At 38.8% G+C, this 14,291-nt stretch overlaps 1 protein-coding gene across 3 annotated transcripts in view; it reads right to left on the minus strand.

The window, feature by feature from the left end:
* stat5a (signal transducer and activator of transcription 5a) overlaps positions 1 to 14,291 on the minus strand; it is a 101,758-nt gene that overhangs the window by 81,163 nt on the left and 6,304 nt on the right. The window lies entirely within an intron of this gene.

Below are 14,291 nucleotides of genomic sequence, written 5' to 3' on the forward strand. Positions count from 1 at the left end.
CATTAACAATGTCAAACCAGCGGTCAAGGACTACAGATTTTAGGGCTGCAGATTACAGGAATCTTTCAGGATACTCGAAATTTCTCTTAGATAAATACATCTTACCAAAAAAAAATGGGGGTAGAAGATTCAATGCTTCGATAGAAGGAGTCTGATTCGACTAGGGCTGTAAGATTCCTTTAAATACCTCAAGCGATTCGAATAAAATAAATTTGCTTCATTTGGTCCATTTAACTACACATGGTGCATTGCGTTTCCCACGGACCATTATTACAGACGCACCACCTGCTAAACTCTGGAAAGCTCTGGACAGGTAAACACAGAAGACACTGAAGGATGAAAAATTTAGAAACTGGGAGAAAACAGAGAGGGGGAAGGAGAAAATTCAGGCCGAAGAAAACACCAGAAAGTTTAGTTTCAAACTAAAACAAAGAAAATGGGGGTGCACAATATCCGATTCAACATTTAACTCCCGTTTTATCCCCCAAAAGGTTTATATACAGCCTATTATGATACTGCTGTAAATAAAAATGATAAAAATCTATGTTTTTAACAAGCGTAAATAAATACAACCTATAATAATAAATTTTTATCGATGTCTGTGAGATTCTGTAAAGGTATATTCTCTTCTACTTTCATTCTGATTGTTTTTCAGTGCGTCAATGTTGGGCCGTACTAAAAAGTGCACTGGCCCCCACCCACAAGCTCACACACACACACACACACACACACACACACACACACACATTTGAGGACACCCCTAATTCTGGTTTGCACTCTGCAAATGGACTCAAAAGTTAGACAATCAGACAAGTTTGCAGTAGCACGGAAGGATCTTTCATGTCGGTTTTAATCTGTTGACTTTTGTTCAGTGACAATCCACAAGACCACAAGAAAACGTCTACATCATCAGAAAGCACGCAGATGTATTGACATTATCCTAGTGCTAGGTTCAATCCAGTAGTGTCAGACAGATCCCAGATGGACCCCTAACCCAAAAAACAACTCCCAGCAGAGGTTAGAGAATTATAGCCTAGACGACACTATAGAGCTGGTGATAAACATTCTGCCTCTGTGTGTGTCTGTGTGTGTGTGTGTGAGAGAGAGAGAGAGAGAGAGAGAGAGAGACTTGGGCTAATGACTGTGAGTCTATCAAGGGATTCCAAAGAGCAAATTCAAATACACAGTACGCACTTTTTCAGCGTTGTGCAAAATGCTCGCTGCCAGATTAATGTGCAGACCTGTTGCAATTGTTTAAGCGTTTGTTGTCAATCAAGACGAGAAAGTACCTAAAAGAAACAACAGGAGGTTACGCAATCAATTAGATCTCTTTATAGCAAAGTGTTTTTAAACCACTGGGCACTTAGCTTAGCTTAGGCATTGGTCTTTGGATCTGGAGGTCATGAGCTCAAATCCCAACCATATTAAGTTGCCATTCCTGGGCCCCTAAACAAGGCCCTTAGCTGCTCAGCTGTATAAATGAAATCAATGTAAGTCACTCTGGATGAGTATAAATGTAAAACCAATCTGACACTCAAAGACAAAATAAAACTCCCCCAAGCTTCTGTGTTCATGTCCAACAGTTTCTTGAATAACCTTGAAAGTTAGATCAACAGGAATTCAACAGCTCTATGGGCCATGTTGCATAACGATCCACGACACGATAATGTGACGTGACCCCATAAGATGCTCTGTTAGCTTTATTCCTCTTAATACCAGCATTGTACAGGTAGACCCCGACTTACGGTGGGCGTGATCCCATGAGCGATGGTAACTCGAAAAATATCCTGTCTAGACGTGGCCTAGCCTACTCAGGAGTCTTAAAGAGTGGTGATCAGTATGGGGTAGTACACTGTAATCTGTCAATAATTTAAACTATAGTACATATATTTATACAATTTTTACCTTTTCGTATCGCTATCGCCAAGTCGAGCCATCATAAGTCGGGGACCACCTGTACGTTTGACCTTCTTTTTTTCATGGTTACACGTAATGTACATGTGGTATGTCCATGAATCAAGTTTGTGCTGGAACCTTGTTATTTGACCAAGAAAACTCAGCACAGTCCTCTGTCTGTTGCCCGGAGAACCACTGTTTAGCTCACTTACATATTTTACCTGATTGCAAAAGAGGGCAGGGGTCAGAGTTCAGAAACCTGGTCAGTGATAAGATGGAAAGAGTTCACCTGAGAGGTCAGCTGATGGCAGTGACTGAAAGAAGAAAAAAAAAGAAAAAAAAGAAAAAAAAAACAGGGCAGAAGTTCCTGCTGATTTCAGCTGCTTCACGTCGGATAAAATGATAGCTGGAAGCCGGGGTGTGTGTCGCTACTATTGCAGATCTGTTTTGCACTGCTGTCTTGAGATGAATTTGTAAATCTTCCTCGTCTCTCTCCCTCTCTCTCGCTCTCTCTTTTTCCTGCAGTATAAATCATTAGGCTGGAGAGCCCAAGGAAGAGAAAGTGATTCTGTCCTGCTCAAGCTTATAGCAGCTTACTGAGCAACGCACATTCATTAAAGTACAGACACTCTGAGAGAAAGAAAAAGCCGACGAATACTTTTTTGGTTTTTTTTATTCTTTTTTATTATTATTCCTCAAAAAATCACGAGAGCATAAAAAGCCCAGATTCATGAGCACAAATCAAGCTGTGGAAAGTGGTGTGCTGCCGTGATTTACATGTCCAGAACAGAGTGCAGTCCTGATGGAGAAACAGCTACAATGGAGTACCACAGCTCGCGTGTCTGACAGTATAATCCGGCGCGGATCGGAATAAAAGGCAGGAAATTGAAGTCGGAAAAAAAGAGGGATTTGTGTAAATGGATTCGTTTGAGCGTACGAGGAAGCGTGCACCCTCAGGAGAGAGGGTGAAGAGGGCATGTGTGGGGGCATGGGGGAAAACAATGCAAGGAAGCTTCCAGAACAGCGACAATGTGAAAGAAAAAAAAATAAAAAATTCGGACCGCTGTCTATGGAACATCTGTAACCATAGTAACATACGGTTATTCGGAGTGAGACGGGCGGGTATTGTAAGTTAAAAGGACGATTATTTTGTGTCAATGAACTGGTTCGGGAAATACGGCGAATTTGATCAATGGGCCGAGGCGCAATTGTGTTATCGTGAGAAATGTAATGAAGAAAAAAAAAAAAAAAAAAAAGACACATGGAGTTAACACCGACAGCCTCGTTATTAGAGTTGCAGGAAAGATGCCCAAGATTTCACATATATTCTCTCTTTAAATATTTGATTTAGAGTTGGCAAAAATCGTCTACTGACGTAGAAAAAGTAACGGAAATTACTCACTTCTCTTAATCAATGCAGTCAGCAAACATCAATGACAGCTGTGAGATGTTAATGCTTGCAAATGATCCTAGAATAAGAGAGGTAATTCACAGCTAGGTGTGCATTTCAGCATTTTCAGGCACCCATGGAGGCATCTAAATGGACAGTTAGGGTAGTTATTTACCTCAGCGGTACTGCATTCAAATTGTGCAAGGCAACCAGGATGTTTGGCCTTTACTCCTTAAACTGGAAAATAGATGTCTTTTTTTTTTTTACTTGAACAAACAACTATATGCCAAATATATCAATAAAAAAAAACACCACTATAGCATCTAGGTATATTTGTATTCGTAACAAAATGTTTCAGTACGGGGCTTTAAGTCCGTGTCCCGAATGCAATCCTTTTTACGTGCGAAACATAGTTAAAATCTACATTTCCATGGCAACGTATTTAGTGGAGGTCTCCACCTTGCACGTTGTCACTGTATTTTTTATTTTATTATTATTACTAAGTGTGAAAACATGCACAACAATGCCAGGGATATAAAAAAAAAAAACTAAAGTTAGCGCAGTGTCACTGTGGCTACTCGCTGCGTACAGTGAAATATACATTTACGTTTGTGGCATTTCCCAGACGCCCTTGTCCAGAGCGATGTGCAAAAGTGCTTTGAGTATCTAGCAACGAATAAATCTACACTGGTACGCTAGAATACAACTTAAGATAAATCAGCCTACAACTCAAGAACTTCTTTTACAAGGACAAAATCCTGACAATTCCACATATCGAGGGAGTGAGTGAGTGAAAGATGGATGGAATGAAGACATTTGTTAAAGTCTGCTGAAATAAGTAGAACAGTTATCATATGCTATCTTTAGAAAATTAAATATTAAAATATAAAAACACTTAAACACACACACTTACATACACATCTGTATTACCCAAATGAGGTCTAACAAATGTAAACTATTACATTTTTCCATTTTACTTAATTTTATTTGTGCCAATTTTATGGATTACTACATTTAATCAGTATAATTAATTGCATTAATTAGATTTACTTAAATTTTTTTAATTTCATTTTTTATAAAATGTAAAAATGTTGATAATGTTGTAATGTTACGTTTTTCGAATGAAAAATCGAGGAATTTTGTGTACAGTTACACCCCTAATAGCACCATTGGAAGAGTTGAGGAAACTCTAGAATTTGAAGTAGCGTTTGTGTGCTTACAATGTCCTATTTTCATACACACAACCTATTGGCGCTTTACTCCACCCCTATCGCGTTTTGTTGGGAAACATTGCGTTTAGCCCCCGACGCACGCAGATAATCACAAGAAAGGCTGTAAAAACAGGAGAAACTGTGAAGGTGCTTTTCCATGATTGGAGTTATTTATGTCTAGTTGAAGGAAAGACTGTAAAATAAGCATCATAGGCAGGTATATAAATGCAAGTTGGATTGCACGCTTTCTGGGTTTGGCAAATCGTGCGTTTTTATTAGCATTGTTCCCAACATTTTTCAGAATTGGAAATGTAAATAACCAATGTGCACTTGATGATTTTCATCTTTTTTGCTAAGTTAACTCTAATTAGCATGCTAACTCTAGCTGAAACCATAGTTTCTACGAGGAGTGGCTTTTCAGCGTTCATAAATTTGAAAAAATATTAAAAAATCATATGTAACTCTAATTAACAGTCTAATCAAATGTTAAACACGTGATCTTAACATGCATCCCTTCGAATATTATGTGCTGTAAGTACAGCGTTCGTAAAAAGCCTGATTTTCGGTCATGAAATACTGACCAACAAGAAGTTTTCCACAGCCTCTTTTCTTTTTGCCGCTCACTGCCCTTCCTTCATCGCATATCAAATTACAACATGAAATAATGATAATAAAATGCATTACCACACTATTGCTAAAAGTTTGCGGACACCTTGTCATAAGAATGTGGTATGTGGTTTTTTTGAGAATCGCATTCCACCCAATTTGCTCTTATAATTCCCTCCACTCTTCTGGGAAGATGTTTCACTAGATTTTGGAGTGGGTTTGTGATTATTTTTGTATCAGCCACAAGGATGTTAGTAAAGTCAGGTACTGATGTAGGTGACGTAAGAAGGCCTGGGGCAAGAATCAGAAGCAAGTGAAGAAAGTAGCATGTTCACTAGAAAGATGTTTGAAATACGTCTGTATAGATGTTTCTGCTCTGCTGTTCCAGACTTGTGGATTGAAGTGTCAAGGAACATTCTTCATGGGTAGAAATTTCTTTGTTTTTGTTGTTTTTTTTACTCTGAGCCATACTCATTTTAATTCATCCCAAAGGTGTTCAGAAGGATTGAGATCAGAGCTCTATAGTAGGCCATTCAAGATCTTCCTCTCCAAACCATGTCGATCATATTTTCACGGAGCTCGCTTTGTGCACAGGCACATTGCCGTGCTGGAACTGGTTTGGGTTTTCAAATTCGAGCGAACGCAAAATGTCAACATACCGCATCCGAAGTCGTTCTATACAATTGTGTGCCTCCAGCTTTGTGGTAACGGTTTGGAGATCCACAGATGGCAGAAAAGGTCAGGTGTCCGAATACTTTTGTCCATATAGTGTATATAGTAGTGCCCAAACATTCATCTGCATCGCATGAACAACAACTCTGCTTCTTTACAGTTTACAAAATAATCATTATATCTCCATAATCTCAATACCAGAATACAGTGTAGCAGAATACAGTGCCTGTACTACATATACAGAATACTATCTGCCTTGTGGTCCTCAAAAATGGAGATCATTGGAACTGTGAAATTGAGTAATGTGATATCTGACTGTGTAAGAAGACCATCTATCTGAACACAGTGTATTTGACTGTGTGACAAGAATCTTTCTCTAATTGAATAATGTCTATATAATATTCTGGATATTGTGTTTATGTAAGAAAATACAAAGGCCTGTGACCAGTGGTGTTCGAGACACTTAAATAAATGTGACTCATCGAACGTTTTCAATCAGGGTCCAGAAATAAATTCTATTATGGCTGCAAGTCTGATATACGATTAGTCAGAACACGGTTGGGTTTCTGTATGTAGATTATCTTAATTCTGTTTCGCTGCTGGAAAAATTGTGAGGGTAAAGAGAAGCGAGAGAGAGAGAGAGAGAGAGAGAGAGAGAGAGAGAGAGAGAGAGAGAGAGAGAGAGAGAGATGAAATACAGTGTGATAAGTGGGAAAGAACGAGCTAAAGAACGAGGTTGAGAAAACGAGTCTATACTGTATGAGCGAGTGGATTTTAGTCAAGGTCACTTGCAAAAGAGTCTGACAAAACAAACATGGCTCATCTGATAAAGCGCAAACCCAGAATGTGTCTCTCGTTCTCACACCCAAACACACACACACACACACACACACACACACGGCAGGATCAGAGGGTGAAAAGAGATAAGTCTGGAAGTCAGTTGGAGAGTAAAAAAAAGAGAGAGCGTCAAAGACACGTGTCACTTCCTTTGGGGAATTTCTGCATTAACTCAACTAACCAGAACACCAACCATAACCATAACTCTGTTCTTTGTTCTCGTGACGGCCGAGATTCGATTCCTATTACAAGAGGAAGAGTATCGGCGTTCTGAAACACTTGACTCACGCAACCATTGGTGGTGTTCAAACACCCACCAAATCAGATTGTTTAGCATTCTAGCTAATATAAACAGAAGAGTTTTTATCTAGAGCCTTGTTTTAACTACAAATGACCAACTTCAACCCTTTCTTTTAACTTTGTTTAAGTAAAAGGGGAACCTTTTACTTAAACAAACCAGGAAAACCAGGAATCCATTTAACTGCAATCCCCTACCAGCTGGGCTTTGCTACATAATATTATTTTAGAGCCTTTCAGCACGACGCTGTTGGTGCTTGGATCCCTAAATGTAATTTAATAAATAGATTGTAATTTCCACCATTTGGACAAATATTTATTCCTGGGTGGCTGAGTGTTTTTTTTTGCCTCGTGTCTACAGAGAGGTGGGATTTTACCTTTTACATGTGCGCACAGAGTTCTTATGGTCGACCTGCGTCTCGGGGGTTTCCTCCTCCAGTTTAAAGACATGCTGACTCTAAAGAACATGACTAAACCCTGGGGATCAGAAGAATATCCTTTTTGGAAATCGATTCAAGCCACACAATTTAAACTCAATATATTCAATGTCTGAACTGAGCTCTGTTGTATTATACTTTTTGGTTGTCCCCAATGTTTCATTGTACCCATTATGTGGTAATAAATGAGTGAATCAGCAGTGGACGTACAGTATAAGAAGGTGCAGCTGATAAATAGTTTGAAACCGATCCCACCATAATCATTGACAATCTGATGTCCCAGGACTTTTCTTGGCGAATGTCCCTGCTATAGCCTTCTTTTTCTTTTTTTCTTTTTTTTACATGAAGCATATATAAAATAAGTTCAATTTTCTGGACTCTATTTGCCTGAAACCGCACACTGAACAATTCGAAGAACTTTACTGAGTGAAAGAATGCTGATGGAACAATACTTTAACTGCTGCAGGACTCCTTCCTCCAAACCATATGATGTTCCTCAGTATGAACTGTTACATTTGCGCTTTTAATACTTGGCCTAAAGACACACATCTGCACCAAGACTGATTCTGGTGTTCGTTCAAGGGGGTTTCGTCACAGGTTTGCTTTCAGAGAGGAGAATTTAGTTATTTTTATGACATTTGGCATCCAGAGCAAATGATTTTCTTTCTACAACCGAGTTAAAGCCTTGCTTAGCAGAGGCAGCTTAGTGGAGCTGGGATTTGAACTCACAATCTTGCAAATTTAGAAGCTTCTGACAAAAATTCCATTGGCTTAACCACTGTGCTACTACTTCCTTCAAGCTACCATGGTTTCATTCGAACTGTGGCTTGACTGCACAATTTCATAGGTCACTTTTGTGCACTCATGTTTGTAAAATTGGCAAGAATCTGGCGATACGATACGCATCATGTTACAGAGGTTGCAATACGATATGCATTGCGATACTGAAAGCAAGACGGTATATTGGAATATTTTTTATTTTAGGAATGGGATTTTATTTTAGGAAATCTGTCATTAAGAACACCTCTATATGCAAACTATAGCAAAGAAAAAAAAATATGTAACCAGAACACACTGGGATCTGCATTTGAATTAATTGTCTAAAAATGACACTACATTTTTGTTTTAAACATATGCACTTAGTCTTAATATGAAGTAGGATTGCTAATGATGATTATTGTATTATATTATTAGTATTACCATTAGTATTAGAACATGCCCTTATGCTAGTACTTCCTGTCACTGTTTAAGTTCAGAGATAAGACTAATCTATCTAGCGTTAAGCATATAAACTCAAAACCAAACAACTGCCATGAATCAAGTATGGATTTTATTTTCCAAATATTTTTTGAGAATCGATACAGTATCATCAAACTAAATATCACAATATTCAAACGTATCGATATTTTATTACACCCCTAAGTGTTACCCTTTTTTATTTTATAGTGTTTATCAGTAGTATACCAGCATTTAACTATAGAACAGCACTTCTTCGATGCATGGCATGTTACCTTGCAATAGTACCAATGAACATATAGCAGATCTCATATATTGAAGCAGTCAGACCACAAAATGAGTTATGTCTTATGAGTGTTTGGTTTTGTATACCAAGACCCATAACAAGTCTTCTCATGAAGTGTTAAACCAGTCAAGGTATTCAGGGTATTCTTGAACACCGATTTTCAAAAAGAACAGGATTTATATCTTTTTTTCTGATGAAAAAAGCTGTGTAAAAAAATGGGAGTAGCAACATTCTGGCAATAAACAGTCCTGTTTTAGTAAAACACAGACATTCACAAATTCCACCTTCTGCAGAATGAAATCAACAGCAACCAGGAAAAGAAATCTAATCAAATTTTATGTCACAAACACATTCATACAAAGTACAACAGTTAGTGAAATGCTTATTATATCAACATGTAAATAAAAAATAGAGCATTAAAAATAAAATAAATTTAAAATAGAAGTATGATATACAGTGAGGAAAATAAGTATTTGAACACCCTGCCATTTTGCAAGTTCTCCCACTTAGAAATCATGGAGGGGTCTGAAATTGTCATCGTAGGTGCATGTCCACTGTGAGAGACATAATCTAAAAAAAAAAATCCAGAAATCACAATGTACGATTTTGTAACTATTTATTTGTATGATACAGCTGCAAATAAGTATTTGAACACCTGAGAAAGTCAATGTTAATATTTGGTACAGTAGCCTTTGTTTGCAATTACAGAGGTCAAACGTTTCCTGTAGTTTTTCACCAGGTTTGCACACACTGCAGGAGGGATTTTGGCCCACTCCTCCACACAGATCTTCTCTAGATCAGTCAGGTTTCTGGCCTGTCACTGAGAAACACAGAGTTTGAGCTCCCTCCAAAGATTCTCTATTGGGTTTAGGTCTGGAGACTGGCTAGGCCATGCCAGAACCTTGATATGCTTCTTACAGAGCCACTCCTTGGTTATCCTGGCTGTGTGCTTCGGGTCATTGTCATGTTGGAAGACCCAGCCTCGACCCATCTTCAATGCTCTAACTGAGGGAAGGAGGTTGTTCCCCAAAATCTCGCAATACATGGCTCCGGTCATCCTCTCCTTAATACAGTGCAGTCGCCCTGTCCCATGTGCAGAAAAACACCCCCAAAGCATGATGCTACCACCCCCATGCTTCACAGTAGGGATGGTGTTCTTGGGATGGTACTCATCATTCTTCTTCCTCCAAACACGTTTAGTGGAATTATGACCCAAAAGTTCTATTTTGGTCTCATCTGACCACATGACTTTCTCCCATGACTGCTCTGGATCATCCAAATGGTCATTGGCAAACTTAAGACGTGCCTGGACATGTGCTGGTCTAAGCAGGGGAACCTTCCGTGCCATGCATGATTTCAAACCATGACGTCTTAGTGTATTACCAACAGTAACCTTGGAAACAGTGGTCCCAGCTCTTTTCAGGTCATTGACCAGCTCCCCCCGTGTAGTTCTGGGCTGATTTCTCACCTTCCTAAGGACTATTGAGACCCACGAGTTGAGATCTTGCATGGAGCCCCAGTCCGAGGGAGATTGACAGTCATGTTTAGCTTCTTCCATTTTCTAATGATTGCTCCAACAGTGGACCTTTTTTCACCAAGCTGCTTGGCAATTTCCCCGTAGCCCTTTCCAGCCTTGTGGAGGTGTACAATTTTGTCTCTAGTGTCTTTGGACAGCTCTTTGGTCTTGGCCATGTTAGTAGTTAGATTCTTACTGATTGTATGGGGTGGACAGGTGTCTTTATGCAGCTAACAACCTCAAACAGGTGCATCTAATTTAGGATAATAAATGTAGTGGAGGTGGACATTTTAAAGGCAGACTAACAGGTCTTTGAGGGTCAGAATTCTAGCTGATAGACAGGTGTTCAAATACTTATTTGTAGCTGTATCATACAAATAAATAGTTTAAAAATCATATATTGTGATTTCTGGATTTTCTTTTTTAGATTATGTCTCTCACAGTGGACATGCACCTACGATGACAATTTCAGACCCTTTCATGATTTCTAAGTGGGAGAACTTGCAAAATAGCAGGGTGTTCAAATACTTATTTTCCTCACTGTATATACATACATACATACAGTGGGTACGGAAAGTATTCAGACCCCCTTAAATTTTTCACTCTTTGTTATATTGCAGTCATTTGCTAAAATCATTTAAGTTCATTTCTTTTCCTCATGAATGTACACACAGCTCCCCATACTGACAGAAAAACACAGAATTGTTGACCTTTTTGCAGATTTATTAAAAAAGAAAAACTGAAATATCACATGGTCCTAAGTATTCAGACCCTTTACTGTGACACTCATATATTTAACTCAGGTGCTCTCCATTTCTTCTGATCATCCTTGAGATGGTTCTACACCTTCATTTGAGTCCAGAAATTTTTGATTATACTGATTGGACTTGATTAGGAAAGCCACACACCTGTTTATATAAGACCTTACAGATCACAATGCATGTCAGAGCAAATGAGAATCATTAAGGTCAAAGGAAATGCCTGAAGAGCTCAGAGACAGAATTGTGGCAAGGCACAGATCTGGCCAAGGTTCCAAAAATTTTTTTGCTGCAATTAAGGTTCCTAAGAGCACAGTGGCCTCCATAATCCTCAAATGGAAGATGTTTGGGACGACCAGAACCCTTCCTAGAGCTGGCCGTCCGGCCAAACTGAGCTATCGGGGGAGAAGAGCCTTGGTGAGAGAGGTAAAGAAGAACCCAAAGATCACTGTGGCTGAGCTCCAGAGATGCAGTCGGGAAATGGGAGAAAGTTGTAGAAAGTCAACCATCACTGCAGCCCTTCACCAGTGGGGCTTTATAGCAGAGTGGCCCGACGGAAGCCTCTCCTCAGTGCAGGACACATGAAAACCCGCATGGAGTTCTCCAAGATGGTGAGAAATAAGATTCTCTGGTCTGATGAGACCAAGATAGAACTTTTTGGCCTTAATTCTAAGCGGTATGTGTGGAGAAAACCAGGCACTGCTCAACACCTGTCCAGTACAGTCTCAACAATGAAGCATGGTGGTGGCAGCATCATGCTGTGGGGGTGTTTTTCAGCTGCAGGGACAGGACGACTGGTTGCAATCAAGGGAAAGATGAATGCGGCCAAGCACAGGGATATCCTGGACGAAAACCTTCTCCAGAGTGCTTTGGACCTCAGACTGGGCCGAAGGTTTACCTTCCAACAAGACAATGACCCTAAGCACACAGCTAAAATAACGATGGAGTGGCTTCACAACAACTCCGTGACTGTTCTTGAATGGCCCAGCCAGAGCAATGACTTAAACCCAATTGAGCATCTCTGGAGAGACCTAAAAATAGCTGTCCACCAACGTTTACCGTCCAACTTGACAGAACTGGATAGGATCTGCAAGAAGGAATGGCAGAGGATCCCTGAATCCAGGTGTGAAAAACTTGTTGCAGCCTTCCCAAAAAGACTCATGGCTGTATTAGATCAAAAGGGGGCTTCTACTAAATACTGAGCAAAGGGTCTGAATACTTAGGACCATGTGATATTTTAGTTTTTCTTTTTTAATAAATCTGCAACAGTGTCAACAATTCTGTGTTTTTCTGTCAATATAGGGTGCTATGTGTACATTCATGAGGAAAATAAATGAACTTAAATGATTTTAGCAAATGGCTGAAAAATAAAAAAGAGTGAAAAATTTAATGGGGTCTGAATACTTTCCGTACCCACTGTATATAGTATAACTATAAACCATATTTTAATATTATATATATATATATATATATATATATATATATATATATATATATATATATATATATATATATATATATATATATATATATATATATATAAACACACACACACACACACACACACACACACACACACACACACACACACACACACACACATACTAAAGAATGCGCTCAAGAAGCAGATCTCGTATAAAAGACGAGTTCAAGCAGTAACACCACAAAGGCAAAAAGTAAATAAATAAATAAATAAATAAATAAATAAATAAAAAGGCAAATGTCTGGTTTCTTACGGATAAGCGGGAGAAGATGAAATGAAATGTCTGGTTTCAGGCTGCATTTTCATTACATAAACACGTCTTCATGATGTTTAGTTCTGCTAAGGTTTCAGTGGAACTACATCTTTTGTGAAAGCAGCCACTCAGCGATTAAGGCTGATCAAAAGGTCAGTAGTTCGAGTCCTGACATGGCCAAGCCGCCACCTGTCTGGACCTGGAGTGAGGATTTTAACCCTTTCTGCTCTGGGGCGTCACGGCTGACCCTGTGCTCTGACCCCAGATTACAACAATTCTAATTAAAACATTCTCTAGGAACAGGAATTTGTGTTACAGTACATAATTGTCATGCTTTTATAGTCATAATGACCCTCTGTCCAACCACAGAAATAAATCATTATTCCTATGTTTACGTACTGTACTTGTCTACATACATTTATAACTAAGAGGTGAATGTCAAAGTGACCGCATGACAAACCAATTCAACATAATTCAATATAATAGTTTTATTAGTAGAGCACTTTTAACAATGGTAATTGTCCTAAAGCAGCTTTACAGAGATAAAGAGGTTATAAAGGTGGAATGTATACGTTTAGTGCCTAATAGTTCCTTGTAGGTTTATTCCTAATGAGTGAGCAAGTAGCAACTGTGGCAAGGAAAACCTGGCTCAGATGGCAAGAGGAAAAAACCTTGAGAGGAACCAGTCTGAAAAGGGAACCCATTGTCATCTGGGTGGCACCAAATGTCTATTCATTACAGTCCCATCATTTTTCAGGTGTGCTGTCCAGTGCTGGATGCATAAATGTGGAAAAATGTATGCAATATGTGGCAGTTAATACAGTTCAACCAATAGTGGATTTTACTGATACCGATAGCTGGGTTAAATCGTACTTGCTGATCAATGATTAATCAATCAGCCAATAGCTTTCAATTAAATACTGGCTAAAGAAAATAAACATAACACTCCGTGTAAAATAGTTCTGCTTAAAAATACAGTACTGAATCATGAAAATCTGTTTAATGAAATAAATATTAATATATTCATTATTTTAATAATTATTGTTATTATTAAAGACTTGTATCAAACTAAAACAAAAAGTTAAACATCTAAAAAAGAAAGAAAAGAAAGAAAAAAACTACACTTTACATAAACCTCCCATAGCATCAGTGATTCGCCTCTTGAGGTCTCTCTTGTACTGTATAGTGCAACCCGGAAAAACTATCGGTATGGATTTCTGCCGATATCCAACAATTCAAGCAATCAACTATTAGTGTAGATAAATCTGCAAAGCCGATGAATCAGAATTACAGTCCAAATCCATCCTCAAAGTTGCTAAGTAACTTCGTGGATCTTCAGGCTGGATGAATTCTACACTGGGAGTTGGCCCTTCAGCAAGACCCTTAACACCGTAGCTCTCAGTAATATAATTA

This window comes from Silurus aristotelis, assembly GCF_946808225.1.
Source record: "Silurus aristotelis genome assembly, chromosome: 17".
NCBI lineage: Eukaryota > Metazoa > Chordata > Actinopteri > Siluriformes > Siluridae > Silurus > Silurus aristotelis.